Source organism: Lemur catta, chromosome 13 (assembly GCF_020740605.2).
Source record: "Lemur catta isolate mLemCat1 chromosome 13, mLemCat1.pri, whole genome shotgun sequence".
In the NCBI taxonomy this organism is placed as follows: Eukaryota; Metazoa; Chordata; class Mammalia; order Primates; family Lemuridae; genus Lemur; species Lemur catta.
In genome coordinates this window covers 57,750,833-57,769,127 of record NC_059140.1, presented here as the reverse complement: position 1 = coordinate 57,769,127, position 18,295 = coordinate 57,750,833, and the positions used below count along the sequence as shown (strand labels likewise).

At 35.3% G+C, this 18,295-nt stretch overlaps 1 non-coding gene across 1 annotated transcript; it reads right to left on the bottom strand.

Moving 5' to 3' along the window:
- Window positions 1-316: 316 nt before the first annotated feature.
- On the bottom strand, window positions 317-438 carry LOC123649576. Its single transcript, XR_006739075.1, has one exon. It is a non-coding gene; the product is annotated as a U6atac minor spliceosomal RNA (small nuclear RNA).
- Between the last annotated feature and the right edge of the window lie 17,857 nt (window positions 439-18,295).

Below are 18,295 nucleotides of genomic sequence, written 5' to 3'. Positions count from 1 at the left end.
AGTTATCTATTTTTAAGATGAGTATCTCCTTTTTAATTATGTTCAAAATAATTAACGTCAGAGGAAACATATGAAACGAAACAAAATCTAAATTATTCTTCTAGTTCTCTTGTACTTTTGTGCATAGAAAAGTCATGAAATACCTATGTTCTCCAAAATGGTTATAATGATTAGTTTTGAATTTGGTGACTTATTTGCAAGGTTCCCTGAGCTTGGATTTTCTAAAAGTTATATGCATAGATATTTCTTTTTTTTTTTCCATAGAAATTTAGGTTTTAGTTTTCCTTTAACAATTTTTTTTTGTTTCTTTAAATTTAAACAATAGTTAGATGCCACAAAGTAGGTGGCAATGGCTCAACTGTATATGCATTGTCAGGCCTGGGGTCTCTTCCGTCCTTGTCAAGGGGAGTGCTAACCTTCTCTCTTTTCATACAACACTCTAACAACTTTTGATTAAAAGGGGGGAGGGAAAATAAATTAGAAAGGTACCTGACTACTTCTACCTAGAAATGTTGAACTTCTTATTCCAATTTAGGTATGTTTTTCCCTAGGAATATAGAAGCTATGTTTACAAAGCTAGGTTTTCTTATGGCAGTAGATTGAGGTATTGATGCTTATAATGGATATGTTTCAGTATTTTCTCTGAACAGACCCAGCCCCTAATCCCTGTTTTAAAGTGTTCCTTTTAGTGTCACATTGCAAAATTAATCTTTCCATTTGCTTCGCTCCACACCGTTTAATACTGCTTGACTCTACATAAAGCACCGTGACATGAGCTTTGAATAAAAGCTGGATATGGCCAAGTTGTGTGCATATTGTGTTTGGGATTAAGAAACTAAATTCGACAGGTAATGGAGTCGGATTTAACTGCTCCAGGATGCTAAACTGTGAGGTGTCATGTCAATCATCTGTCCAGAGATATTAGCTATGAAAGGAAAGTGAGATGTATTTCAGATGCCTAATCACACAAGCAAAAGGTTAGCTCCTCAAGGAAGGATAGTGGGCAGACTGCTACTCTTCATCTCTCTAGGGGAGTCTGAGAGTTAAGGCCATCATACAAATAGGCTTATTTGCTTGAGGATTAGCTAGGTTTCCTAGGAGACATGATAAAGAAACTTCTGCAACAAATGGCCAGTTCCCCATATTAAATAAAAGGAAAACAAAACTTGAAAGCAGTGAGGGAATGAATGTGGAACATTTACAGAGTGTTTCCTACCTATTTAACAGAGAAAGCATGTCAAGTATATAAGAGAAATAGATTTTGAATTATTTCTTGCTAAGAGAGTTACCAGTAACATTAAGCACTTGTTCTTATCCTTGATGGCCAGGAAGTTTTCAACTCAATGTTATATTCAATTGCATAACTATATTAGTTTAATTCTTTGATAAATTTTATTCTGTCTTTGTCCTGTAATTTAATATTTTCCCATCTACTTTAACTGTCCTTGTTTTTTTTTTCAATGTACTTCTTTCTTTGAAGGAGGTAAGATACAATTAATAAATGACAACTAAAACGTCCTCTGAAAATACAGATTATCTGTCTATCCATCTATCTATTCTGAAGGATGACACAAAGAGTGCTTGGAACTAAATTGCTGAAGTGTGTGATTATACATTTAGTCCGGAGACTCAACTTGATGTGTAGTGCTTTTACTGTGCAATTCCCATTAACACTGATTGTCCAATTTAGTGCTTCATTAATGAGCCATAGACCACTTGTAAATTTCTGACTTACAGAATCAACCACATTTAAAGTTTTATTCTCTTGGAAATGTCTTCACCTGACAAGCTGATAATAAATACTTTGTATTCTGTCATCCACTTAACCCTTCTGCCATGTCAATTTGGGTTATTGTCAGTTGGCATTGTCTTTTTTAAAAATGCATCTAACATTTATAGCAATAATAATTACAAGAGCAAACATTTGTATGATGCTTACTGTGTGCTAAGTTCACTGTCATTTATTGATGACTTATGGTTTCCCAGGTGTGCTATTATGAGAATTCTTCATGTATTAACTCATTGAATGCACATGACACTTTGATGTTGCTACTCTTATTATTTCTATTTTATTGATGGAATAACAGTGAGGTTAAGTAACTTGCCTAGAGTTACAGATCTCGGAATTTGAACTGGGAAAGTCTAGCTCTAGAGTACGTCTTCTAACGTCTGATCTTATAAACTAAGTATTAATATATATTCATCCCCAGGAAGTGGAAAAGGACTTCATAAAAGAAAAAGGAACGGATGAATTTGCTTACAATATACAAAGCAGCTGTACAATAATCAGCCTTTACATAAAAGGTTTTGCTTTTTGTTTTCTTGATAGAATTTTTAGTGACTATACCCACAATTATTTTATTGGCTCTAAGGCAGCATTGTGTGTACTATGTCTTATATTCAGGAAACTGACAATCTGTAGATAAGCACTGATTTAGAATAAAACAATTGAAATTTTTTTCATTGAAAATCATAATATTGTCAATTGGGTAAACACACTTTCAAAGCAATAAGTGATGAATATGCAAATTCCACTAGCAGTTGTGATCAATCAAGTAAGTACAATGAATAAAAATATATAAAAATATTTGTAAGTCATTTGAGAACTCGACTTTGATAAGCAAAAAAACCCATATAATTATTTCCTCCTGCATGAAGCCAGAAGAAAAAGTAATTATATCTGGAATGTGCTTTTGCCCAATTCTGCCAGTCAACATCATGCTCATTCTTCAAAGTCCATGTCTTCAGAGTAGCTCTCCTGATTCCCCAAGTGATCTACAGTATTTTGTGCTCCTTTGACATTTCCTCTAAAACAGTGCCTTATATATTAGCTTTTTGTGCATTTCTCCTACATACCATTTTGTAAATTCTCTGAGGGCAAAGACAATATCTTCCCTACCTTTGTACATATTTATAGGCAATCAACGAATGTGCACTGATTGATTGGCAGCCTCAGGTGGTCTCCAGTGGTTTTCTACCTTTGAATTGGATCATTAATACACTAGGAAACCAATCTGTAAATCAAATTTATTCTAACACTTGTAGTGAATGGATAGAGCCTAAAATTATCAGAGAAAATTAAAGTTAAAAAGCAATTACATATGGACAGCCTAATAAGGACAGCTGCCTCACCTTGCAAGGTAAGTTGAGTGAACAAGTTGGTGGCAGAGAATCAAAAATTATCTGTTGCAAAATATAGACTAGAAACAGTTTCCTGATGAGCTGAAGATTCTCTTATCTATATAACCAGAAAGCAATTAACCTAAAATATAACTAGTTCCACATCATCTGCAAACTAGGAATGATAATATATTATGAGAAACGAAGGAATGTGACTTAATGACAATTGCAAGCAAAAGTCAGTTGTCTTAATGGCATATACTATAATGAGAACTGGAAGGTGAGACCACCATATCAGAAATAACCCTTAAATTATTCAAAAGTGAGGGAGACATTATGTAATAGAAAGAAATATTTAAATAACTAGAAGGGCAAACTGTTTGAAACCCAAAATATAATGGAAATTATATATCCTGGATTACTACCCAACTCATTTTGTTTTGATCTTGGTTTAACAAAAAACTTTCAAATTATCAAGTTGGCTTTCCACATTCTTTGATACTGTTTGTGAGTGTCCAGATTTTATACTTCATTGTTTCAGTTCCACTTTGGATTTATATACCTATTGATCAGTAATCTTTAGATTAATATCCTAATTTATCAACAATTCTCTTTAAATAATGAGTAATGTGAATCAGTTGATGAAATCTGTTCATTCCCAAGTGATAATCCCATCCTAGGCCAACCCTCTTGCCACAGTGCATGCACAGAGCAGTACATGATTTTCTTGGATCGAGTTTAGGACACAAAACATATGCACAAACACTCTCAGGAGTTTCCTCTGTGTTTTTATTCATATTCAGCAAGACTACAGTAGTCATTCTCCTTTGGGCAAGGTAGTTGCCAAATAACCACCATTATGTCTGGGCAGATTGTTTGGGTCCTCTGAAGACAGTCTCAGAATATCATTTGGCTTTTACTCAGTTACAAATAATTTGCTTCATCCTTCATTTCTGCTTTTCCAAAAGTCTCTCACATCAGATCTTCTTATAAGACATCAGAACTTTTCTCCCAAGGACAAAGCACATCTTGAATGTACAATGATGTATCTTAGTCCGAGTTTATCTTTTCAATATAACATGGAGCACGTGTGTACCCTAGGCTCATATTTTTGCCTGTCTTTATAATCCCTTTTAATTACTATTTTTATAATATTTTTTGTTTTAATATTAAAAGAGTACCCCATTAAAATTCTTGGTTGCATTAAGTAACAGCTAAGTAGCCAGTGCTTGATAAAGGACCTTTGCAAAGATAGAAGCAATGTGAACAGCCTTGGAAGCTATCATGAAAGATAGAGGGAGTCATGAAGAATCATTTGGATGTACCTGAAAAAGATTCACCATTTTCCACAATGAGTGAGAGATGAGTTCTAGAAGAAGTGGAAATCTCTAAAGGCCACCCTTGAACTTTTATATTGCAGTAGATGTGGTAAAAGGCACAATATTGAAGCTATTAAAATTTAGATTGGTTATGTGATTTGCACAGAAAACACACTGTTTTTTTGAGTTGAAAATCCTTTGGGAATAAGTCTGATGCCAGAGAGAATGTGTAACTTAGAAACAGAAATGTACATTTCCTCCCTAGGGTGGAAGGAAGGGAATAGAGAATGTTTTTTAAAGTGTCTTTTGCATTTACATCCATAGGAGGTGGGAAAAAAAAAAAAACAAAACAGCACTTCAATTTTCTAGTCTGGTTCATTAATCATATTAGCAATGTTTAGGGAAAACACAAGACAGAATGAAACACAGTTCCAACTGGCACAGTGAAGCATTTAGGATTTCTAGAATACAGCATAAGACTCAAAAAATACGCTGTAAATAATTTCAAAAAAGGAAGAAACCTTAATAATTCCACAGAATTTGGTGTTTTAAGGCTCTGAGTTCATTTTTAAAAACATAAACTTGCAAAAATATATGGGAATATAATAAGATTTGAAAATTTTATAAATATTTCATATACAATAGAATATAATAAAATTATTAAAAATATTAGAGACAGTTACCTAAAAGAAAATATGTATTGCATTTATGCTGAATATGGTAATTTATTCATCTGATTCATGGCTTTGCTTATCAGCTTTATGTGGTTCACTACCAAATTTATCAGTATATCTCTAATCATTTTTCTTCAAGATTCAGGTTCGTGTTCCAACTATTCCTACCTAGTTTTACTGCTATTAATATTTCTCTCATTTCAACTACAACTCGTTATCTTTTTGACATTCTGAGTTGATGTCCCTCCCTAATTTTCTTTGCTGAAACTCTCCAAGCTGTTGTCTGCATCCCCCAGGGTTGGAACCTTGAACTTAGCTTTGACCCCCAAGTTGTCTTCAGATCCATCTCACAAAAAGTCACTGAATCTTTTTTAGTTCTACCTGCAAATGTCTCTTCCCTCCATTTCTCCTTCTACTTCCACTACTACACTCTTTTGAGCTATTACTGAAGTTTCCAAACTGATTTTCCTGAATCTAGTCTTTCCTGCCCTTGCCTATTCTTTCACTACCTTCAACTAAATCTTACTGAAACATTGTCGTGAAAAATTTCCTCTGCCCAAAAGCATTTAGAAGTTTTACTTTGCTGTTGATGTCAAGCTGAATTGTTTCTTTATCATCTTCAAAAATCTTGATAATTTGGTCCTGTCTTCAAGGTAGTAAAGTCTAATTCAAGAAATATAAAAAACATACATAGAAGATAATTGTACGAAGAATTATTAATATAAGACAAATGAGGGATTCAGATGATAACTATCCATATGTTATGAATTGAGGGAGAATTAGAACACAGACCTCTTGCCCTACTGTTTTTCCTATCCAAAGTAGACTATTTATTACTTATGTATATATTTAACTACTTATTGTTTTATGTTGTTTGTTTTATATATGTATGATTTGAACCCCAATGATACATAAGCTCTTTGACATCATGGTATATACTAAATACAGATGTTCCTTGACATATGATGGTGTTACCTCCCAATAAACCCTTCATAAGTTGAAAATATTGCAAGTAGAAATTCATTTAATGACCTAACCTGCTGAACATTATGGCTTAGCCTAGCCTACCTTAAACGTGTTCAGAACACTTTCAGTACAGTATTCAATAAATTACATGAGATAGTCTTGACTTTTTTATAAAATAGGCTTTGTGTTAGATAATTTGGTTCAGCATTAAGAGAGAGCATCATACCACATATTGCCTGGGAAAAGCTCAAAATTCAAAATTTAAAGTATGGTTTCTACTAAATGTGTACCTCATTTGCAATACATCATAAATTCAAAAAATTGTAAGTTGGGGACTATTTTTACTCAGTAAGTGAAATCTGAACTGAATTAGAGAGTAAAAACATTTATCCATTAATTATAATATCAATAATTACAATAATATATAATTATAGTGCAATATTTATTCATGAAATTGCCATGAATCTTCAGCAGAGACTGATAAAATAGTCTAGCCTATCATCCTTTAATGAAGAGTTACACATAACATTGTAAGCAATCCCAAGATCATACTTATTAAACTTTTTAAGAGCACATTTATATTTTTTCTCAGATTGTGTATTGCAGTGGTTTAATAATGGTTAAGGGAATGTTTGGATAATATTTTGGTAAGATGATGAACCATAGTGATTAAGCGCATAGACTTTGGAGTCAAAACTATTCATATATCATGCTTATTTTTCCTTGGGGAAGTCTAAATTTTTGTTTGCTCATTGGTAAAATTGGATAATAATTGTATATATTATTAGTATATATTTATATGTGCAATGTATACAAAATATAATTTATTCTTATTATATTTTCTTAGGTAATTTCTAAGGACATTTACAAATGGAAGACAAAGTAGTTAAGAAAAAAGTAATTGGAAACAGGTGAATACATATGCTGGTATGATTCTATCTATGACTATTACACATGAAAAATAATATGTGTGAGCAAAATTAAGAAATTCAAATTAAAAAGAATCATTAAGTTTTAATGATTTTTTAAGTTTTTAAAGCATATTATAGGGAGATTGTTTTATTAGGTAGATCCTGCTTTTTCATACATTTCATTCATTTATACATATTCAGATACATTTACTGATTATCAGCTATGTGTAAAACATTCTGAACAATGCCTGCCTTCAGAGAACTTGCCATCAAGCAAGTAATTGTTAGATAACAATTCTGATTAATGCATGAGGAGAAATGCTAGATTCTATGAGAATGCATATGAGAGGGACCTTGGTTGTCTGAGGGACTCAGAGAAGGCTTCCCAGAGGGAGTAAAATAAAGGATGAAAGTATTAAGAGATATCCAGGAAGAGAGAACCACATATGTAAAGTGCCCTGGGTGCAAGAAGACTTGGACCTCCGAGACACTGAGTTGTGCAGTGTGGCTGAAGGGGCAGAAGTAGGGAGATTAGGGTGTGACAAGTGGGAAACTGAGGCAGGGTCCAATCTGTCGAGGCCTCACCATCCAAGTCAGGGATATTGGACCTTGTTCTACAAGCAACAGGAAGACAGTGAAAGGTTTTAAACAGAAGAAAAACTAGACTCTTGTCCCATTTCAACGTTTGCTAAATGAATAACCGAATTGACGTGTTACCTTGGATAAGCCCATTAATTTCGATTTTCTTGTCTTTAAGAGGTAATACCAATGAATCATGGAGTTCTTCCAGGTAGAAAATGGGATACTTAGGGAAAGCTTTTATAATATAAACAAAACAAGTTGAGAGAGAGAGAGAGCAAGTGAGCAAGAGCTCACGCATAAGAGACAAAGAGATAGAATAAGAATGAGAATGCATAAAGCACTGTTCATAAAACCTGGCCCATGGTCTCAAAATATTTACACTTTTTACCTATAACAATGACACCGTTCTACAGAGCTTGCAAGGTCAGGGTTGGAAAGAAGAGTACAAAAAGTTGTGAAAGACAGACAAGAATACAATGATTAAATAATTCCATTTATGGAAATAAGGAGAACATTTTTGTGTTACTGCTGCAAAAAACTTTTAGATATTTGAGTTATCTCATTTCAGTTGAAAAAAGAGAACAAAATATGATAAAATGATAAATAATTTCATTATTTTCTTTTTGGAGGGGCACAGATACTTCTTAATATGTAAATCAGAATCTCTATACAGAGTGACTATGGTAGGCCTATTGAAAGGTCCACTTAGAAAAATTTTTTTCTAGAACTTTAAATTTATATCCACATTTTACAATCAGAAGCTCATGACTATAAAGGAAAAGCAATGAACATCTATTTATTTTGGGTTCTCTGACCTTCAGTAAAGACAGCATCTAATTGTTTTGGTCAAATGGGTCTCTCTGCCCAGTTATAAAAGATCTCTTGAGCAAAACCTGTTTTATTGAGATTTTCAGGATGAACTGCCAAGTCTGAAGAAAGCCCTAAGCCAAAGTTCAGAGTAATTAAGGTTACAATCCCTGCGCTATAGAAACAAGAAAGACCCCAAGAAAACAATGTCAAAGATTCATGCTGATACACTGACTTGTCCTGAAAAGACTGTAAGAGATTTGACTGCAATAATCCTAGATGTATTTATAGGGCACCCATTAGGTGCCTGGCACTGTTCCAAACAAACCTTCTGGGTGGTGGAAGACTGGTCATTTTCTGCAGAGAGGAAAATTGATTTCCTACCTAGGATCAACTTTATGGGGAGCAAGCTATTTGTTTTATTTATGGCTTGAACTCAGCTCCCTGCTGTAATAATTCACATTTTGTAGGTACAGACCTCCTTCTTATTTAGATATTGACTGGAAAGGGCTTCAGCTTGGAGTTGGTCTTGTAGTTAGTTGCAGGGGGTTTGGGTTTATGCTAATGAATGGGGCTGAGGCTTTCAAGGATTTGCTTTCATTACTAAACCCTCAGGACACTACTTTCCAAGACTCTTGGTTGGACTTCACTGTAGCAGAAGTCTATTTACTCCATGCTGAAGGCTATTTATTAGGCTCAAAATAAAATTAAATAAAGAAAAACTTAATGGAAAAGTTTGGTTTCTTTTAGTTTTTAAGTTTCAGCATATTATAGGGGTTCAAATGTCTACGTTACATATATTGCCTTTGCCCCACCCAAGTCAAAGCTTCAGGTGTGACCATCCCCCAGACAGTGCCCACCGCACCCATTAGGTGTGAATATTCCCATCCCCTCCTCCCCACTCCCATCTGCCTGACACCCAATGAATGTTACTACTATATGTGCACATAAGTGTTGACCAATTAATACCAATTTGATGGTGAGTACATGTGGTGCTTGTTTTTCCATTCTTGTGATACTTTGCTTAGTAGAATGGGCTCCAGCTCTATCCAGGATAATACAAGAGGTGCTAGATGACCATTGTTTTTTTGGCTGAGTAGAACTCCACAGTATACACATACCACATTTTATTAATCCACTTACGTATTGATGGGCACTTGGGTAAAATTTTGGTTTCTTAATATAAAATTCTGTACCTGAGTAAAGTAAAGAAGGAATGTTGAGGAAATTCAGGAAACATATCCATGGAGAGATGAGACCATGATCTTACCTTGGGATTCAGAAGTTCCAACTTAACCTCAACTAAATTGGAAATTTTATAAAGTTTTAAATTATGGGCAATTGAGTTATATAGTCCAAGTGGCTAAATTTGAGAAAGCACAATCTCAAAGAGTTTTGATATTTTTCTAAAGGAAAAAAACCTAAGCGAAGCCTTTACCTTAATCATTCCTGGAGCTTATATGTTCTCTTTAGTGACAGCAGGAAGTCCCCAGTTCTCAATGGAGACAGACACATTGCTGAACTACAATAATGTGATGGACACATCTACATGGACATAAATCATAAAATTTGAGAGTAACTACATAACCAGATATGATGTAATTGACATGCCATGTGAACCATAAAGTCCTTCAAAAATGTAAGTAATAAGTACCACTGTGGTGAAAAACAAGTATTTCTTTTTTAAGATATAAATTGATTCTGGAATTTTTGCATGAGCTTACGATTATATAAACAAAAAGTCAAAGCTTTATTGTCTGGTCATTAATTGCTATGAACATATTATTTTTTCCTGCTTAGAGAACATAGTCACCTTAATTTTTAAATCCTTTTTCTATGTGCTTTATATAATGGTAAACTATACTTTTAAATTTGTTTGCATGTTTGCAAAATATTTGCAAATTTCCCAACCTCCTAAATTTTTGAGTATTAATATATTTAATTTACTCTATTTTTTCTCATGGATTCTTTTGCAGAAGGCCATGATATGATGTTTTCTTCCAACTCTGTCCTTCATAAATTTATACCCAGCTAGAATATGGGACCACACCAAAACTATCTTCTTCTTTTTTGCAACCCCATATATTATTCTTAAATATTAAATTAGCAATTTCATCCATTTTCTGGATAGGTTATCTAATTTTATCACTGCCTTTGGAGTGACCAAAAATCTTCAATAATCTGTTGAAGATTTACTGCTAATGGAAAGGCTGAGGAATGAGTCATCACAAACCATTTATTTTAAGACCTAATTTCACATTTCTGTGTTAAAAGTAGTGAGTGAAAAGACTGTCAATAGGCAACACCTCTGTCCCTGGAAATTTAGCACATTAGATAGGAAATGACACTAGTACCCAGCTCCTAAGACGGACAGAGGCATGAAATTCTTTTAAAGCTACAAGTAAATTCTGAGAAGCTATTCTCAATTTTCATAATGTATGCCTGATGAAGTATAATAGTGGTCAGCAAACATTTTCTTATAGGGATAGACAGTAAATACTTCAGGCTTTTCAAACCATGTGGCCTCTGTCACATCTCATCTCCGCCCTGGTAGCAGGAAAACAGCCATAGACAATATGTAAATGCATGTGCGTGATTATGTTTTAATAAAACTTTATTCACAAAAACAGGCATTGGCCTGGATTTGGCCTATAGGCAGTAGTTTGCTGACCTCTGTGGTATAATATAATATATTCTACTTAGAACTGAAAAAAATGAAATGTTGCTTTTGAATAGTTTCTTCTGGCTCAGGTTTATGAAGCCTACAGATTAACCATTAATGAATGGTTTGAATATTGCCTTTGCCACAGCTTCATTTTCTTTATTTGCAAATAGCATGGTGCCTTACCTATTTCAAATATGATCCTATGTCTACAGGGCACAGAACAATGTAGTCACATGAAATAAATTCAACAAAAGCATTGAATGAAAAAAGCGCTTGCTAAAGTTGCTTTGCAAAATTCTGCTCAAATGTACTATTTCTCTACAGAATGTGTCTTTTTTTTAATTAATTAATTTTTTTGGGGGGAGTGGGTACAGAGTCTTGCTCTGTTGCCCAGGCTAGAGTGCCGTGGCATCAGCCTAGCTCACAGCAACCTCAAACTCCTGGGCTCAAGCAATCCTTCCTTCTGCCTCAGCCTCCGGAGTAGCTGGGACTACCGGTGCATGCCACCATGCCTGGTTTATTTTTTCTATATATTTTTAGCTGTCCAGATCATTTATTTATATTTTTTAGTAGAAATGGGGTCTCGCTCTTGCTCAGGCTGGTCTTGAGCTCCTGACCTCAAGCGATCCTCCCACCTTGGCCTCCCAGAGTGCTAGGATTACAGGCGTGAGCCACCATGCCTGGCCAGAATGTGTCTTTTAAAATGTATTTTTATTATAACATTTACTATATTGTCTTATAAGTTATAATTTGACTTCCTTCTTTAGAACAGGGGTTCCTCAAGGGCAAGTGCTATCTATGTTTATCTTTGTATTACTAGAATCTAGCATAGTGTCTTTCTCACTTATTATCTTTTAAATGAATAAACATGTCGCATATAGCCCACCTTGACAGGCCCAAGAATTTTCCAGGCACCATAAGGTCAGGGGCAATTTTTTTTTGCCATTTTCCCTCTCAGATTTATTAAGGAATATTTGACAAATAAAAAGTGTATACATTTATGGTGTACGATGTGATGTTTTGATATATGTATACATTGTGAAATGATTAAATCAAGCTAATTAACATACCCATCATCACACAAACTTATTTATTTATTTTTTTGGTGGTGAGAACATTTAAGATCTAATCTCTTAGAATTTTCAAGTACATAATACATTATTATTAACTATAGTCACCGTGCTGTACAATAGATCTCTAGAACTTATTCATCTGGTCTAACCGAAACTTTGTACCGTTTAACCAACATCCCCCTAGTCTCCACCTTCCCTCTTCTCACTGGCCCTGGTAACCACCAATTCTACTCTCCCCTTCTATGAGTCTGAATTTTTTAGATTCCACAAATAAGTGAGATCATGCAGGTTTTAATCTTTCTGTGCCTGCTTTATTCCACTTAACAGAACTTCTTACAGGTTCATCTACGTTGTGTCAAATGACAGGATTTCCTTCTTTTTATGTCTGAGTAGTAATCCAGTGTGTACACACACCACATTTTCTTTATCTATATATACATTGATGGACACAGGTTGATTCCATATTTTAGCTATTGTGAATAATGCTGCAATGAACATGGGAATGCAGATATCTCTTCGAAGTACTGATTTTATTTACTTTAGATATATACCCAGAAGTGGGATTGCTGGATCATATGGTAGTTCTATTTTTAATTTTGTTTGAGGAATCTCCATACTGTTGTCTATAATGGCTGTATTGATTGACATTCGGGTTAGTGGCATTTTCTATCATTGTCTTCTTCCTCTGATCCCTAAAATAGTGACTGAAATTACTGTCTGGAATTCATCCAGGTATCTTTAACAATAATTTAAAAGACTATCTAACTTGGGATATTCTAAAATGTTGATTGAGAATGATGCCTATCAATGCCAGGAATGATAACCGAATGTGGTATAGTAAATGTTTAACAAACAACAATGTATACATCAAAGTGTTACAAATATTAATATACAGCATATTTTTACAGTAATTTGCAATCCTTCCTCACCACATATAGTGAACATAGTTGCTGCCCCACTGTGATCCCCTGAAATCCTGTCCATGGTTTGTAGGCTTCTCTCTCGACTTCTATATACTCTAGCTTCTAACTGCCATCTCTGTTCGGAATACTGTCCTCAGACTACTAGAGCTGCTTTGCCTTTGCTTGCAGAGAGCTGGGAATGCCTGAGTGCTTACATCTCCTTTGATGTGGCCCCTAGCAAACGACTAACTGTTACAGGAGTGTGGAATCCCGGCTGTCCTGCCCTGAGTGGGGACAAGCTCCAAGGCACGATTTCTTTATGCAACAAAGCTCCCCTGCAGCATCAGCTGAGTCTGGGACTTTGCCTAAAATTCACAGCCTTACTCACCTTGCTGTCCTTCACCGTCCTGTTCCTGTACTCCCTCACTTCCTCATAAATCACTCACACACAAATCCTTGTCTCTGCAACCGCTCTGGGAAACTCGAAGATACCAGTGAACATTCAGCTAAAGAAATGTTTGTACTTGGTCTTCTTTCTCCTCCCCTCATCTTCCCTCCTCCTTTCCCCTCTCTGCTCTTCTCTCCCTTCCTCACGCTGACTCTGCATCCTTCATTGATATTTTCTGGGCCACTCACCATTCGTGACCTATGCCATTTTGGGTGGAAATGGTCTTTCAGCACCTTAGCAGCGGGAAGGGTTTCACTACAGCTGTGTCTTTGGCAGGAGCAGCGCAGCTTCTGTGTTGAGTTCAACCTGAGAAGTGCTTCCCTACTGGGCAGAAGCCGTGAATTGTATAGCACTCCCTGTTTCATGCTATTAAATGTCTGCCTGGGCTCAGTAGTATTTGGTTTTAAAACTTTTTCCCTAAGTATATATTTTTATTGAAGTATAACACACATACAGAAAAGCATACAAATCATAAAAGTACAGCGCAATAAATGTTGCAAAGTAAACAGAACTGTGTAGCTACCACCAGGTCAAGAAATAGAACATTACCAGCCCCTTAGAAATCAGATCCTGCTCTTTCCTGGGTATTACATGCCTTTAAAGGTAACTGTTATTCTGACTGCCATCTGTACTGTATAGTGAAGAATTAATCTCACTCAAAGAGAGGTCTGGACTTTACCTTCAGTTACTGGGAGGTGATATCTAGTCCTCTGGAGTGTACTGTCCGATAGCAGGGTCTTTGCTTGCCTGGGGACTTTGGCCACCAGAAAGTCTAACAATGTGATTTATGATGGGACCTTGGGACAGATCAATTCTGATCTCTGGAAAAACTGGAGAATAAAGGTATTGGCCCAAATCTACAGGATAGGCTGAGATTAAAGGTCAACCATGTGGGCGGTATACGATCAAGTCCCAGCAAAACTCTGGAGACCATAGGCTCCAGTGAGCTTCTCTGGCTGGCCATTCTCCATGTGTAGGGTGACAAGTTCATTCCAGAAGAGCAAAGCATCCCTGTGGATAAGGAACCTTCTCATTCGGAAACCTTCCAGCTTCCTCTCTAGGCGCCACATCCTTGGCTGGTTCTAATTCGTATACTTTCACTTAATAAAAGTGTAATCTTAAGTGGAGCTCTTTCCTGAATTCTGCGAGTCCTTCTAACAAATTATAGAACCTGACTGTGGTTTTGGAGACCATGGACTTGCAGTCAGCTGGTCTGAAGTGTGGGTAACCCTGAGGACCCCAAAATTATGTTTGGTGTTCGAAGAGCGTGCAGTCTTGCGGTGACTCTGCCCTTTACTTTTCCAGCTGGCCTGACTCATTGCAACTGTAGGTAAGCCTGAATTTATTTTTTCAACTTTATATAAATGGAATCATACAGTATGCCCATTTTCATTTCCTGGCTTTTAAAAACAAACATGTCTATGTTATGTGCACCACTAGTTTGTTCTCTATTTTATATATTGATTCCATTATATGAAGATACTACACTTTATTTATTTTACTGTTAATAGATACTCAGTTTGTTTGTAGTTTTTTTCAAAAAGGTACTCTTCTCTGAACATTCTTGTATGTGTCTTTTGGCAGACATCACTCATTTATCTTGGGTATATACCAAGGAGAGCAAATGATGGATTGGAGTAGACTGGTGATTCCAGCTTTAGGCCGTTCCGTGCAACATTTTCTGAAAAGTTTGTATCCATTTCCACTCACTTCCACCAGCAGAGGGTGAGAATTCTGGTTGTTCCACATTCTTATCATGCTTGTCAATACTTGGTATAGTCTGTCTCTTAAATTATAGCCATTCTAACATGTGTGAATACACTCAACACTGTACCAACAAAAACAATCATACTGCCATTTGTTCAAGTGTAAGAATTCATAGAAAATATATGCAGAGATGGCAATGAAATCACAGGTTGCCTGAAAAAGGTAGAGTGGAAACACAGATAACTCCAACAAATGGGCATTTGCTTGGAAATTCTCCATGGAACTGGGTTTGCAAGGCAGTCAGAGATGGTAAACATGATTTCATCAGTGCTCTGTAATTGGCCAGATGTGAGGATGCTAATTAGAGATATCAGAGATGACGGTTTTTTTTTTTTTTTTGGTAAGAAGATGTAACGTTACACATTCAATTTCTTTAATAACTATAGCAGATTTTCTATTCCTTTTATCTGCATTTTTAAAAAATTTTAGCCATTTAGTCTTGTCTCTTGCCATTCCCTATATTTTTAAAAAATCAGCTCTGGACTGCATAAATAGAAATTTTAGAATCTCTAGATGCTATTTTTCTCCAGGGAGTATTTAATTTCTAATGAAATTAAAGAGCAATTAGAGTAGGACTAGGTCGTCTTGTTCCAATCAGAGATTGTGTAATTTGAGGCAAGGTTTTGGCCTGTGTGGGCACTTATCTAATTGCTGTTCACCCTTTTTCTCAGGCCTAGCCTTCACTGTTCTTAACTGAAAAACTGGAGTGGATGCCAAGGCTCCTTTTCCATGGTGGGCTCTGATCTTCATTTTTATCTCCTTATCACCATAAGGCTCCTGAAAAAGCTCTACTTCAGCTTTTCAGCCTGCAAGCTGCTCCTATCTGCTTGGTTTACTGGCCTCTCACAATCATAGATTAAGAATTTGCAAATGGCCTGAGGGAAAAGATCAATGTCCTCACTCCCTCAGGTTATCTTTTCTCTAAAGTCTTGGTTCCTCCATTCCTGGTTGTTTTAGGAGCCCCGAACTTCAATTTTTTCCTTCCCATCCCAAGGAAAGGCCAAAACTCTGAGCCACTGCATTCTGCTTCGAAGCACCGTTCACCACTGAGAATCAGCTTATGCCTTTAGGAGAAAAAGTGGCTGAGAATTTGGGCTCAGCTCAGGGCACTTCCCTTCTATTTGGGATCCCAGCACTTTTGTCTTGTTTGCTTGTGTGCTCACACTCTTCTGTTTTTGCTTTGTATTTCACTCAGCTTTCATAGTTGATCTCAACAGAAGAGTTGACTGGACACAATCTAGTCTGTCATGATTACAAGAGGAATTTCTGTTCTTTTAAGTTCTTTCAGGTTTTCCTGTATAACCATGTCATTTATTGGGCAGGGTAAACCAGTATTTCCATTTCAAAGCACCATGGTGCTTACTACTTAAGTCTCTGTTCTCCAAACCACACCATCCCCATTTAAGAATCTAGGATATTGCATTTCTCCAAAATAGACTAGAAATGCCTCTATTTGTTACACATGTGACACTTCTCTTCTTTGGCATGGCCCAGTATTGTGCATGTGTGTGTGTGTGTGTATGTGTGTGCGGGCGTGCCCCGTGTGCACATGTGGCGCATGCGTGTCTTTTTCTCGTCTTAGGATGGAAGTTTTTTTTAGGCTAGGATGTAAAACATATAATTGACCTAAGAACAAGTGTAATTTTTCACTGAAACTTAGTCTTGAGCCTTTACTGGATACCTTAAATACACTTCCATTTGTCTTTGTAGCTTGCATGCGTATGTTGAACCAGCGTTTATTCTTTTCAACTCCCGGTTTGTCTCTATTTGAAATATTGATTGTAATTAAGACTTTGCATTAATATTCTGCTCTACAAACATAAGTTTTGCTTTATCTGTTGTTTTCAGCATTATTATTTTGCTCTTGACTAACTAATGCAAATATAAGGTAAATAATTCAAGAAACATAAATAAAGTGAAGAGTAACTTTCTCTTACTATTGTTCCACAGACTTTTGTTTCTCACCAAAGACACACTCACCCTTACTTGCATCTGGTGTATCCTTCCAGAGAATACAAATATTAAAATACTTAATAAAAATTTTAGTATGCAAACAGATTGTTCATCACCTTGCTTTGTCTTTTTTCTTTTTTTACACTTAATATGTCTTGGAGAAAGTTCTGTATTAGTATATAGATGTGTGTGTTGCCTTGTTTATTTTAAGTGCTGCATAACATTCCATTATTTATATAATTTATAAATTATATAATTTATATAATTCCATTATTTATATAACTGGATTTATTTAACCAGCCTTTTTTGAATGTTTAGGTTGTTTCTAATATTTTATTATAAAATACTACAACAAATATTCTTGAATACACATTTTTTGTGAACATATGAAAGGATATATATAAAATAAATTTCTATAGGCTACATTGCTGGGTCAAATGTTATGTATATTTATTCAAACTTATTTCCATGGAGTCTTTAGTGTCTCAGAGTTATATTACTTGATGAATTTGTGGAAGTTCTGAACATTGTAAAGCTTACATTGTGTTTTATTTCAAAAAGCTTACAATAAGTAAGTCTGTTTTTTTGAGGCTTCCTTTAGCAAAATCACATGTGAGAATGCATTTTTTGCTTAAATTTAAAATACTATAAGAAAAATGGTGGCCAAAAGAAAGGAACTATGTTGCATTAATTTTGTTATTCTCTTTTTACCATTATCTTCAATTTTGGTAAATTTTAAGTTGAAATTAATTGCGTAGGCTAATTGTATCCAACAATGCAAACCTGATATCTTTTAATATATGCTCTAACTACCCAATATTTTTCAGATCTAGTTCCATATAACCAAGATTATTCAATTTTCATCCAAATAAAGTTTTATTATATAAGAATTGGAGAAAATAACTAGTTAGTGATTGGAAACATGGCTGAAAAGAAAATGGTTCAACAGATCTATCTACCTCACCAAAAATTGGGGACAATTTATTTCTAAGCTCTGTGGTAGACAGAAATCCAATCAAGAAATGCACCCTTGTTTAGAACCCTCTGATAGACTTTTAGCTTTCAATTGTACAAGAGCCTGAAGACAAATAACTGACTGCCTTTTTTT